Here is a 12,360-nt window from a genome sequence, read left to right on the forward strand (position 1 = left end):
TTAACTAAAACAAAGAAAACAAGTTGAACGCCATCCTTTTGTGAAAACGCTTAGACATATTAAGAAACTCTTGACGGGATAAAGGTCACCTAACCGTCATGAGCGGATTAATGTGAATAAGGTAAATTCCGCACACTAGTGGGATAAAGGTCACCTAACCACTTGTTTGTTAAATTTACATGTTTACACAAGTAGGACGACTTGAATTGGGAATCATGAACTTAGGGTCACCGAAGCATGAGGAACAATTAGGCGTTGATGGGATTAATATGCCATGCAAAAGGATTGCATGATCCCATAACTTAGAAGTTGCAAAAGGATTGCAATTGTCATGTAAATGACTACCTAGCTAAATCAAATGACGGGATAAAGGTCACCTAACCGAAATTTGATTTACCGTTAGATTCTAAGATTTAATAAAACAATTAAAAATCATAAAAGGGTATTGTTTATTAAATCTAAAATCGATACTTAAAAGAACTTTGTTAAATTTTGTAGATGGCCGCCAACAACAACAACAACTTGCAAAACGTACCAATTAACATGAACAACCTATCGTTACGGTCTCTCTTAGAGAAAGACAAACTCAACCATACGAACTTTATGGATTGGTTCCGTAATTTAAGAATTGTCCTTAGGCATGAGGACAAGGCGTATGTGTTGGAGGACCCTATTCCCGACCAACCAGACGAGGCGGATGTAGTGGGCATGGCTGCTTGGGATAAGTATGTCAACGATTCCGTGCAAGTATCATGTCTAATGCTTGGGACTATGATACCCGAACTCCAAAAGGATTTCGAGTTTCATACCGCATACGACATGATCACTCAATTGAAGGAGATGTTCCTTCAACAAGCACGAGTTGAGCGCTTCGAGACCGTTCGAGCGCTTCATGCATGTCGTATGGACGACTCCCAATCCGTTTCAACATATGTCCTCAAAATGAAAAGCCTTATCGATCGCGCCAACCGTCTCAATCTAAACATATCAAAAGAGCTTGCCACCGATCTTATCCTAAACTCCCTATCAAAAAGGTTTGATCAATTTGTAATTAATTACAATATGAATGGGATGGATAAGAGCATTGGTGAGCTCCACGGGATGCTTAAGACGGCGGAAACTAGCATGGGTAAAAGGGCTTTACCCGTGTTAGCAATCGATCAAGGTGGGTCCAAAGGTAACACCTCTAAGCCAAAGGTGGCTAAGAGAAAAGGACCCGCCTATCAAGGCAAAGGGAAGGGGAAGATGGTTACCCCAACCATCAACAAGGCCAAGAAGCAAAAGGTCACCGAGAAGGCAAACCCCAAGGAAGACCCATGTTTCGGTTGCGGTGAGATGGGTCATTGGAAACGAAACTGTCCGGTCTACCTTAAGGAGTTGAAGGACAAGAGGGATGCAGGGCAAACCTCAGGTAATATATATATGGTATATATAGAGCTAAGTATTACTTCTTCTAATACATGGGTATTAGACACTGGATGTGGAACTCATATTTGCAATTCTTTGCAGGGGTTCAAAAGAAGTAATTATAAGGCGGGAACATCAAGTCTCTATATGGGCAATGGTGCAAAGGTGCATGTTAAAGCTCAAGGAGATTTTATTTTGAAGCTTCCAAGCGGATTGGAACTTATTTTAGAAAATGTTTTGTATGCTCCGGATTTGTGTAGAAACATTATTTCTATTTCTCGCTTAAAACAATGTGGTTACGTTGTTAATTTTATTGATGATGATATTCATGTTTCTAAAGATAATGTATTCTATTTCAAGGCTTCGCCTTCAAATGGAATTTATGAATTGGTTCATGATGACACATCATCTAGTAGCTCAATGTACCATACAAGCACCAAGAAACTCAAAAGGGATTTGAGTGATTCCTACTTATGGCATTGTCGCCTTGGTCACATAAACAAGAACCGAATACATACACTTCAAAAGAATGGACTTTTGAAATCAAATGAAATGGATTCGTTTGAAGTATGTGAATCTTGTTTACAAGGCAAGATGACTAAAACACCTTTCAAAGGGACCTATGAAAGGGCTAAAGATTTATTGGGATTAATACATTCGGATGTATGTGGACCCTTTAAACCCATGACTAGGAAAGGTGAAAGATACTTTGTTACTTTCATTGATGACTTTAGTCGTTTCGGATATGTCTACTTATTAAGACACAAGGACGAAACGTTTGAAGCATTCAAAGAATATCAAAACGAAGTACAAAATCAACTCAATAAGACAATTAAGGTACTACGTACCGATAGAGGAGGTGAATACCTAAGCGATGCATTCCAAGATCATCTTAGGAGTTGTGGGATTATCTCACAACTTACTCCACCTGGAACACCCCAACTTAATGGAGTTTCCGAAAGGAGGAACCGAACCCTAATGGATATGGTTCGATCTATGATGGCAAGAAGCTCGTTGCCTCTATCATTTTGGGGTTATTGTCTAAGCTCCGCGGCTCGTATTTTAAATATGGCCCCAACCAAGAAGGTGGAACGAACTCCTCATGAGATGTGGTTTGGAAAACCTCCTTCACTTTCATACTTGAAAGTATGGGGATGTGAAGCTTATCCTAAGCGTTATGTAGCAAATAAGCTACATGCTCGATCCACAAAGTGTATCTTCATAGGATATCCCAAAGATGACATGGGATATTACTTCTATGATCCATCCGAGCAAACCGTATTTGTTGCTCGGAAAGCGGAATTCCTTGAAACCAAGTTCCTTATGGAAGGTGATGGTGAAAGGAAGATAGATCTTGTAGAGGTACAAGATCAAGCCGATGATACACAATTGGTTGGCACTAGTACTCAACATGAGGATGTTGAAAATGATCAAGTGGATGATCAAGGTACACAAGACGTTCGAAGATCTAGTAGAATTAGTAATCCTCCCGAGAGATATGGGTTTCTCGTGGAAGGTTGCTATACGGTTGATTTGGATGAACCGACAAACTACAAAGATGCTTTATCAAGAATTGATAAAGATAAATGGCAGGAAGCCATGAACGCCGAGATGCAATCCATGTATGAAAACCAAGTTTGGGAACTTGTTGTGCAACCTCCTAGCTCCAAGCTAATTGATTGCAAATGGCTTTTCAAGAAGAAAACCGACATACATGGAAACTTGGATACATACAAAGCTAGACTTGTAGCAAAAGGTTTCACTCAAACTCAAGGGGTTGATTATGATGAAACTTTCTCGCCAGTGGCAATGCTAAAGTCTATTAGGATATTATTTGCCATTGCTGCTCACTATGACTATGAAATATGGCAAATGGATGTCAAAACCGCTTTCCTAAATGGATATCTTGAGGAAGATGTCTATATGGTACAGCCCGAAGGTTTTGTTGATCCGAAAAATCCTAAAAAGGTATGCAAGTTGAAGAAATCAATCTACGGATTGAAACAAGCATCTAGAATGTGGAATCATCGCTTTAATGAAGAGGCAAAGAAATTTGGCTTCATTAAAAATGGTGATGAAGCTTGTGTGTACAAGAAGGCTAGTGGGAGCTCTATAATGTTCCTTGTGCTATATGTGGATGATATATTATTATTTGGGAATGATATTACCACGATGCAAGGAGTCAAAACTTGGCTAAAGAGTTGCTTCTCCATTAAGGATCTTGGAGACGCACAATACATATTGGGGATAGGGATCTATAGGAGTAGATCCAAGAGATTGATAGGTTTAAGTCAAAGTACATACATTGATAAAATCTTGAAAAGGTTCAAGATGGAAAACTCTAAGAAAGGTTTGGTACCTATTCAAAGAGGAACCGTTCTCAATTCATCTCAGTGTCCTACCACGAAAGATGAACAAGAGAGAATGAAGAAAGTCCCATACTCATCTGCTATTGGGTCTATCATGTATGCGATGATATGTACTAGACCGGATGTGTCATGCGCTCTAAGCTTGACAAGTAGATACCAGAATAACCCAGGAAACAGTCATTGGATTGCTGTTAAAAGTATATTGAAATACCTTAGGAGAACTAAGGATATGTTTCTAATATATGGGTCTGGTGAGGAGGAACTCGCCGTAAAAGGTTACGTGGACGCGAGTTTCCAAACTGATCGAGATGACTCTCGATCACAATCCGGTTATGTCTTCATGTTAAATGGTGGTGCGGTCTCTTGGAAGAGTTCGAAACAGGAGGTTGTTGCGTTATCCACTACAGAGTCGGAGTACATTGCCGCCTCACTGGCAGCTCAGGAAGCTGCATGGATGAAGAAATTCATCGACGACTTAGGAGTGGTCCCCTCCATTCAGGACCCTCTTGAGATCTTTTGTGACAACGAGGGTGCGATTGCTCAAATCAAGGAACCTCGTGCTCATCAAAAGACTCGTCACATTGAGCGGAGATTCAACTACATCAGGGATGAGGTTGAAAAGGGAAAGATATGTATTCACAAAGTTCACACAGATCATAATGTTGCGGATCCACTCACGAAGCTTTTACATGGGCCAAAACATGAGGGACATGTTTGTGCGTTAGGGCTTCGATATTCTAGTGATTGGAATTGATCTACTTTATGTATTGTAACGGAACGAATTAGTTCAAACTCATTAATATAATTATGGTATTAATTTAATTATGAGTCATGTTCCAATGTTGCATATTTATCCATGAATAAATTATTATTCTAAATTCCGTAGTTGATCACAATTGTGGGAACAAGTGTGAGGTTTAGACTATTATGAACTTGGATTGGTTAACATTCAAGGACTGAATGTGGGGCAAGGTTGCAACCAAGGTTCATAGATATTTGTGGGACACAAATATTGGAAGACCCGCTCTCAAGGTTTACTGTATGGAGCCTTTGTGGTTGATCACATGTAATCTTGAGTAAAGGAGAATATCATTGTATCCTCTGACCTGAAATACATATTGGGTTCAGATATTCACCGAGTATTGTGCTTTGATTCCTTCCTTCGCTATTCTGAAACATGGTAGCTCATAAGGGAGGCTTCAGGTATGATGCAAGGTGTAGTGTCTAGGACGTATGTAGTCAAGATGGAATTTGTCCCTCTTATTCGTTGAGAGTCAGAAGTCTAAGGCCTGATAAAGCTAAATCTATAAGAGAGTGATCACTCTATGTCTCTTGGATTTAGCATGACATCTAGGACAAAAGGATATAGTGAAAGATTCACCTAATCATATTCGAGATGGGAACTCGAAAGGGATGATGTTATTGAATGGCACTAAGTCATAACATATTGGGGGTGATGGACGGTCGTTAGGTGGTATCCGTCACTTGCATTAATTCCTTATGTTTCTCGTGCAAGTGGGAGATTGATAGTATTTTATATGCCCGAGAGACATAATAAATTAATGTGGCTAATATGTTATGATCCAAGTCGGGTCATACCCAATAACAAGTTTATCAACACCTTTATGTATTTGTTTAATGATTGGATTATTAAAACTAATACTTGACACTTAAACTTTAGAAAATTGGTTCTCTAAAGTAAAATACTTGAGATTAAATTATTTGGATAATTTTAAGTATAAGTTTAATTGGTTGATTAAACTTATTTGTGTGTTATAATTTTATAAAATGGTTATGAAATAGAATAGATGTGCAAGTAACTTATATGTATATATTTATAAGTGGCTTATAAATAATATACATGTACATGTAACATATGTATATTTATATGTTTATAAAAGGTTTATAACATATATAAATGTACATGCATAATAAAGTGTATGTAACTAGTTTCAAGCATGCTTTAATCATTAATTAAAAAAAAAAAAAAAAAAAAAAAAAGGAACAAAGGAGGACGGTTTTGGGGAGTCCCAAGACACCTCCCATGCTTGCTTTAACTAGTTGTAGTCTCCCATACATGCAAGATGACTCTTGCACAACTTTACACACACTTCTCTCAAGTTTCAAACTATCAAAAAATCTTCTTCTTCCTCCTCCATTTTTTTGGCCGATTTTGAAGGGGTTCCAAAAGGTGGTTTTGGTTTGATTTTGCTTGTAATTTGGTGTCTTGTAAATCCTAACTAAAGGTGGTGTTGGTTGCATACTTGTGGGTATACAAAACTTGAGGTTTCAAGTGAGAAACAAGCCCTTTTTCATCATCTTCTTCTCTACATCTAGTTTCTTCACCCTCTTTGATTAGAGGAGGTAAAAACTCCATAACTAGCTCTATTTACATTTTAGCATATATTACAAGACTAGATCTATCAAAGGGATTCATGTTTAAATGGTTAAACTTGTTAAAAGATTAGATTTAAAATGCTTCCGCTTACTTATTAATAAATTTGACTTTTGACACATACATATATGGATATGGATATTTGGTAATCTTATGAATCGCTACAACCTTAAGTTACTTGGATAAACCTACTGGAAAAGAGAAAAATGGATCTAGCTTCAACGGATCTTTGGATGGCTCGAAGTTCTTGAAGCAGAATCATGACACGAAAACAAGTTCAAGTAAGATCATCACTTGAAATAAGATTGTTATAGTTATAGAAATTGAACCAAAGTTTGAATATGATTATTACCTTGTATTAGAATGATAACCTACTGTAAGAAACAAAGATTTCTTGAGGTTGGATGATCACCTTACAAGATTGGAAGTGAGCTAGCAAACTTGAAAGTATTCTTGATTTTATGTAACTAGAACTTGTAGAATATATGAAGAACACTTAGAACTTGAAGATAGACCATGAGAGAGATCAATTAGATGAAGAAAATTGAAGAATGAAAGTGTTTGTAGGTGTTTTTGGTCGTTGGTGTATGGATTAGATATAAAGGATATGTAATTTTGTTTTCATGTAAATAAGTCATGAATGATTACTCATATTTTTGTAATTTTATGAGATATTTCATGCTAGTTGCCAAATGATGATTCCCACATGTGTTAGGTGACTCACATGGGCTGCTAAGAGCTGATCATTGGAGTGTATATACCAATAGTACATACATCTAAAAGCTGTGTATTGTACGAGTACGAATACGGGTGCATACGAGTAGAATTGTTGATGAAACTGAACGAGGATGTAATTGTAAGAATTTTTGTTAAGTAAAAGTATTTTGATAAGTGTATTGAAGTCTTTCAAAACTGTATAAATACATATTAAAACACTACATTTATATACATTTTAACTGAGTCGTTAAGTCATCGTTAGTCGTTACATGTAAGTGTTGTTTTGAAACCTTTAAGTTAACGATCTTGTTAAATGTTGTTAACCCAATGTTTATAATATCAAATGAGATTTTAAATTATTATATTATCATGATATTATCATGTATGAATATCTCTTAATATGATATATATATTCATTAAATGTCTTACAACGATAATCGTTACATATATGTCTCGTTTAAAAATCATTAAGTTAGTAGTCTTGTTTTTACATATGTAGTTCATTGTTAATATACTTAATGATATGTTTACTTATCATAGTATCATGTTAACTATATATATATCCATATATATGTCATCATATAGTTTTTACAAGTTTTAACGTTCGTGAATCACCGGTCAACTTGGGTGGTCAATTGTCTATATGAAACATATTTCAATTAATCAAGTCTTAACAAGTTTGATTGCTTAACATGTTGGAAATATTTAATCATGTAAATATCAATCTCAATTAATATATATAAACATGGAAAAGTTCGGGTCACTACAATAACGGTTACTTTCTACAAGACCAAGGATGGGAAGTCGTCTTAGTAAAACCAGAATGCATGACTTGTTTCTGGACTTATGAATTACGTGCCTTTATTTCTTTTACTGAACAACTTGCGTATTAACTAGAATTGCCTTTATAGCTGCCGAGTAGCAAAGTTATTATGTACTATATTTCATCCTATATGTATAATAGCGGTATTGTAAGTTTGTAAAATATTGTATAAAATTTGAACGCGAAATTTTATTATAATCAGTTTTTTCATATAGAATTGTAGTAGTTGAATTATATATTAGCTACTAAGTATGAACTTAACGGGTAGGTACTACCCGAATTAAAACTATAAAATGCTAATATGAAGAAAAAGCTTTTATAAATGAGTTCATACTATGCTACGAAATACTATTGACTACTCTTAAAATTCTATATGATTAACTTAATTCTTTGGGCTATTTTTGAAGGAAATGGCACCGGCAACTCGTCAGAATTTGAACATGAGTGAGGAAGACTTCCATGTTTTCCTTGCAGCAAACATAGCTGCAGTACAGGCTGCCATGCAAAATAACAATAACTCTGGATCTAGCAGTGGAACTAATTCCACAAGAAATCGTGTAGGATGCTCCTACAAAGAATTCACTGCCTGCAAACCTTTGGAATTTAATGGAACCGAAGGACCAATTGGATTGAAACAGTAGACCGAGAAGGTTGAATCGGTGTTTGCCATAAGTAAGTGTACTGAAGAGGACAAAGTGAAGTACGCTACGCATACCTTCACAGGTACTGCGTTAACGTGGTGGAACACCTATCTTGAACAGGTAGGACAAAATGCTGCTTACGCACTACCGTGGTCAGCATTCAAGCAATTGATGAATGAGTAGTACCGTCCTAGAAACGAAGTCAATAAGTTCACGGTAGAACTTAGAGAGTTACGAACACAAGGATTCGACATTACCACATATGAACGACGATTCACAGAGTTGTGCCTATTGTGTCCGGGAGCGTTCGAAGATGAAGAAGAGAAGATCGACGCATTTGTAAAAGGATTACCAGTAAGGATTCAAGCAGATGTGAGTTCACATGAGCCCGTTTCCATACAGAAGGCAACTCGAATGGCTCATAAACTCATAAATCAGATTAAGGGGAGAATTAAAGAACAGGCGGCCGAAGAAGCCAACACGAAACAACTCAAGAGGAAGTGGGAGGAAAACGGTGACAAGAGTCACCAGTACAACAACAATAACAATTACAACCACAACCGCAACAACAATCGCAACAATAACCGCAATCCTAACAATAACTACAACAAACGTCCCAACAACAACAACAACTACAACAACCGTTTCAACAACAATAACAATCCCAACAACAACCTCAATAACAACAAACAATAGAAACAACCATACTTCAGGTGTGCAGAGTACCATCCGAATGCGTTTTGCACAACAGTTTGCACCAAGTGTAAGAGAAGTGGTCATGGCACGGCAAAATGTGAGGTTTACGGACCAAAGAACAACAAAAATAAAGAAACAAATAAGGTCGGAACAAATAATGCCGATGTAGTTTGTTATAAATGTGGAAAACTGGGCCACATTATTAGAAATTGCCCAAACCAAGGGAATACTAATGGGCAAGGCCGCGGAAGAGTTTTCAATATTAATGCGGCAGAAGCGCAGGAAAACTCGGAGCTTGTTACGGGTACGTTTCTTAATGACAATACAACTGCTTATGTTTTATTTGATTCGGGTGCGGATAGAATCTATATGAGTATGGATTTTTGTGCTAAATTAAGTTTTCCACTGACGCCTTTAGCTAATAAATTTTTACTCGAATTAGCAAACGGTAAATTAATTACAGCAGATAATATATGTCGGAATCGAGAAATTAAGCTGGTTAGTGAAACATTTAAGATTGATTTGATACCAGTAGATTTAGGAAGTTTTGATGTGATAATTGGCATGGAATGGTTGAAAAAGGTGAGAGCAGAGATCGTATGTTACAAAAATGAAATTCGCATTGTACGGGAAAAAGGAAAACCCTAAATGGTGTACGGAGAAAAGAATAACGCGAAATTAAATCTTATTATTAGTATGAAGGCGCAAAAACTAATAAGAAAAGGTTGTCACTTCATTCTAGCACACATCAAGGAAGTTAAACCTAAAGAAAAGAACATCAGTGATGTTTCCGTCACAAAAGAATTTCCCGATGTATTTTCGAAAGAATTACCGGGATTACCCCCACATCGATCTGTTGAATTTTAAATAGACCTTGTACCAGGAGCTGCACCAATAGCTCGTGCTCCATACAGACTCGCACCCAGCGAAATGAAAGAATTACAAAGTCAGTTACAAGAACTTTTAGAGCATGGTTTCATTCGACCAAGCACATCACCATGGGGAGCTCCTGTTTTGTTTTGTCAAGAAGAAGGATGGTACATTTAGGTTGTGTATCGACTACCGAGAGTTGAACAAACTTACCATCAAGAACCGCTACCCACTACCAAGAATTGACGACTTATTTGATCAACTACAAGGCTCATCGGTTTATTCGAAGATTGATTTACGTTCTGGGTATCATCAAATGCGGGTGAAGGAGGAAGATATTCCAAAGACTGCTTTTAGGACGTGTTACGGTCATTACGAGTTTATGGTTATGCCGTTTGGGTTGACTAACCAGCTGTGTTCATGGACCTCATGAACCGAGTGTGTGGATCATACCTTGACAAGTTTGTCATTATTTTCATCGATGACATACTTATTTACTCAAAGATTGACTAGGAGCACGAAGAACATTTGAGAAAAGTGCTAGAGTTGTTAAGGAGAGAAAAACTGTACGCTAAGTTTTCAAAGTGTGCATTTTGGTTGGAAGAAATTCAATTCATCGGTCATATAATGAACAAAGAAGGTATTCAGGTGGATCCAGCAAAGATTGAAACCGTTGAAAAGTGAGAAACCCCGAAAACTCCGAAGCATATACGCCAATTTTTAGGACTAGCTGGTTACTACAGAAGGTTCATCCAAGATTTTTCCAGAATAGCAAAACCCTTGACTGCATTAACGCATAAAGGGAGGAAATTTGAATGGAAGGATGAACAAGAGAAAGCGTTTCAATTGTTAAAAAAAAAATTAACTACGGCACCTATATTGTCATTACCTGAAGGGAATGATTATTTTGTGATATATTGTGACGCCTCAAAGCAAGGTCTTGGTTGTGTATTAATGCAACGAATGAAGGTAATTGCTTATGCGTCTAGACAATTGAAGATTCACGAGCAGAATTATACGACGCATGATTTGGAATTAGGCGCGGTTGTTTTTGCATTAAAGACTTGGAGGCACTACTTATATGGGGTCAAAAGTATTATATATACCGATCACAAAAGTCTTCAACACATATTTAATCAGAAACAACTGAACATGAGGCAGCGCAGGTGGATTGAATTGTTGAATGATTACGACTTTAAGATTCGTTATCACCTGGGGAAGGCAAATGTGATAGCCGACGCCTTGAGCAGAAAGGACAGAGAACCCATTCGAGTAAAAGGTATGAATATAATGATTCACACTAACCTTACTACTCAAATAAAGGAGGTGCAACAAGGAGTTTTAAAAGAGGGAAGTTTAAAAGATGAAATACCAAAAGGATCGGAGAAGCATCTTAATATTCGGGAAGACGGAACCCGGTATAGGGCTGAAGGATTTGGGTACCAAAATTTGGAGATATGAGAGAAATGGTACTTAGAGAAGCTCATAAAACCAGATACTCAATACATCCTGGAACGGGAAAGATGTACAAGGATCTCAAGAAACATTTTTGGTGGCCGGGTATGAAAGCCGATGTTGCTAAATACGTAGGAGAATGTTTGACGTGTTCTAAGGTTAAAGCGGAGCATCAGAAACCATCATGTCTACTTCAACAACCCGAAATCCCGGAATGGAAATGGGAAAACATTACCATGGATTTCATCACTAAATTGCCAAGGACTGCAAGTGGTTTTGATACTATTTGGGTAATAGTTGATCGTCTCACCAAATCAGTACACTTCCTGCCAATAAGAGAAGATGACAAGATGGAGAAGTTAGCACGACTGTATTTGAAGGAAGTCGTCTCCAGACATGGAATACCAATCTCTATTTTCTCTGATAGGGATGGCAAATTTATTTCAAGATTCTGGCAGACATTACAGCAAGCATTAGGAACTCGTCTAGATATGAGTACTGCCTATCATCCATAAACTGATGGGCAGAGTAAAAGGATGATACAAACGCTTGAAGACATGCTACGAGCATGTGTTATTGATTTCAGAAACAGTTGGGATTGACATCTACCGTTAGCAGAATTTTCCTACAACAACAGCTACCATTCAAGCATTGAGATGTCACCGTTTGAAGCACTTTATGGTAAAAAGTGCAGGTCTCCGATTTGTTGGAGTGAAGTGGGGGATAGACAGATTACGGGTCCGAAGATAATACAAGAAACTACCGAGAAGATCATCCAAATTCAACAACGGTTGAAAACCGCTCAAAGTCGACAAAAGAGCTACGCTGACATTAAAAGAAAAGATATAGAATTTGAAATTGGAGAGATGGTCATGCTTAAAGTTGCACCTTGGAAAGGCGTTGTTCGATTTGGTAAACGAGGGAAATTAAATCCAAGGTATATTGGACCATTCAAGATTATTGATCGTGTCGGACCAGTAGCTTACT

Source organism: Rutidosis leptorrhynchoides, chromosome 1, assembly GCF_046630445.1.
Source record: "Rutidosis leptorrhynchoides isolate AG116_Rl617_1_P2 chromosome 1, CSIRO_AGI_Rlap_v1, whole genome shotgun sequence".
Lineage (NCBI taxonomy): Eukaryota > Viridiplantae > Streptophyta > Magnoliopsida > Asterales > Asteraceae > Rutidosis > Rutidosis leptorrhynchoides.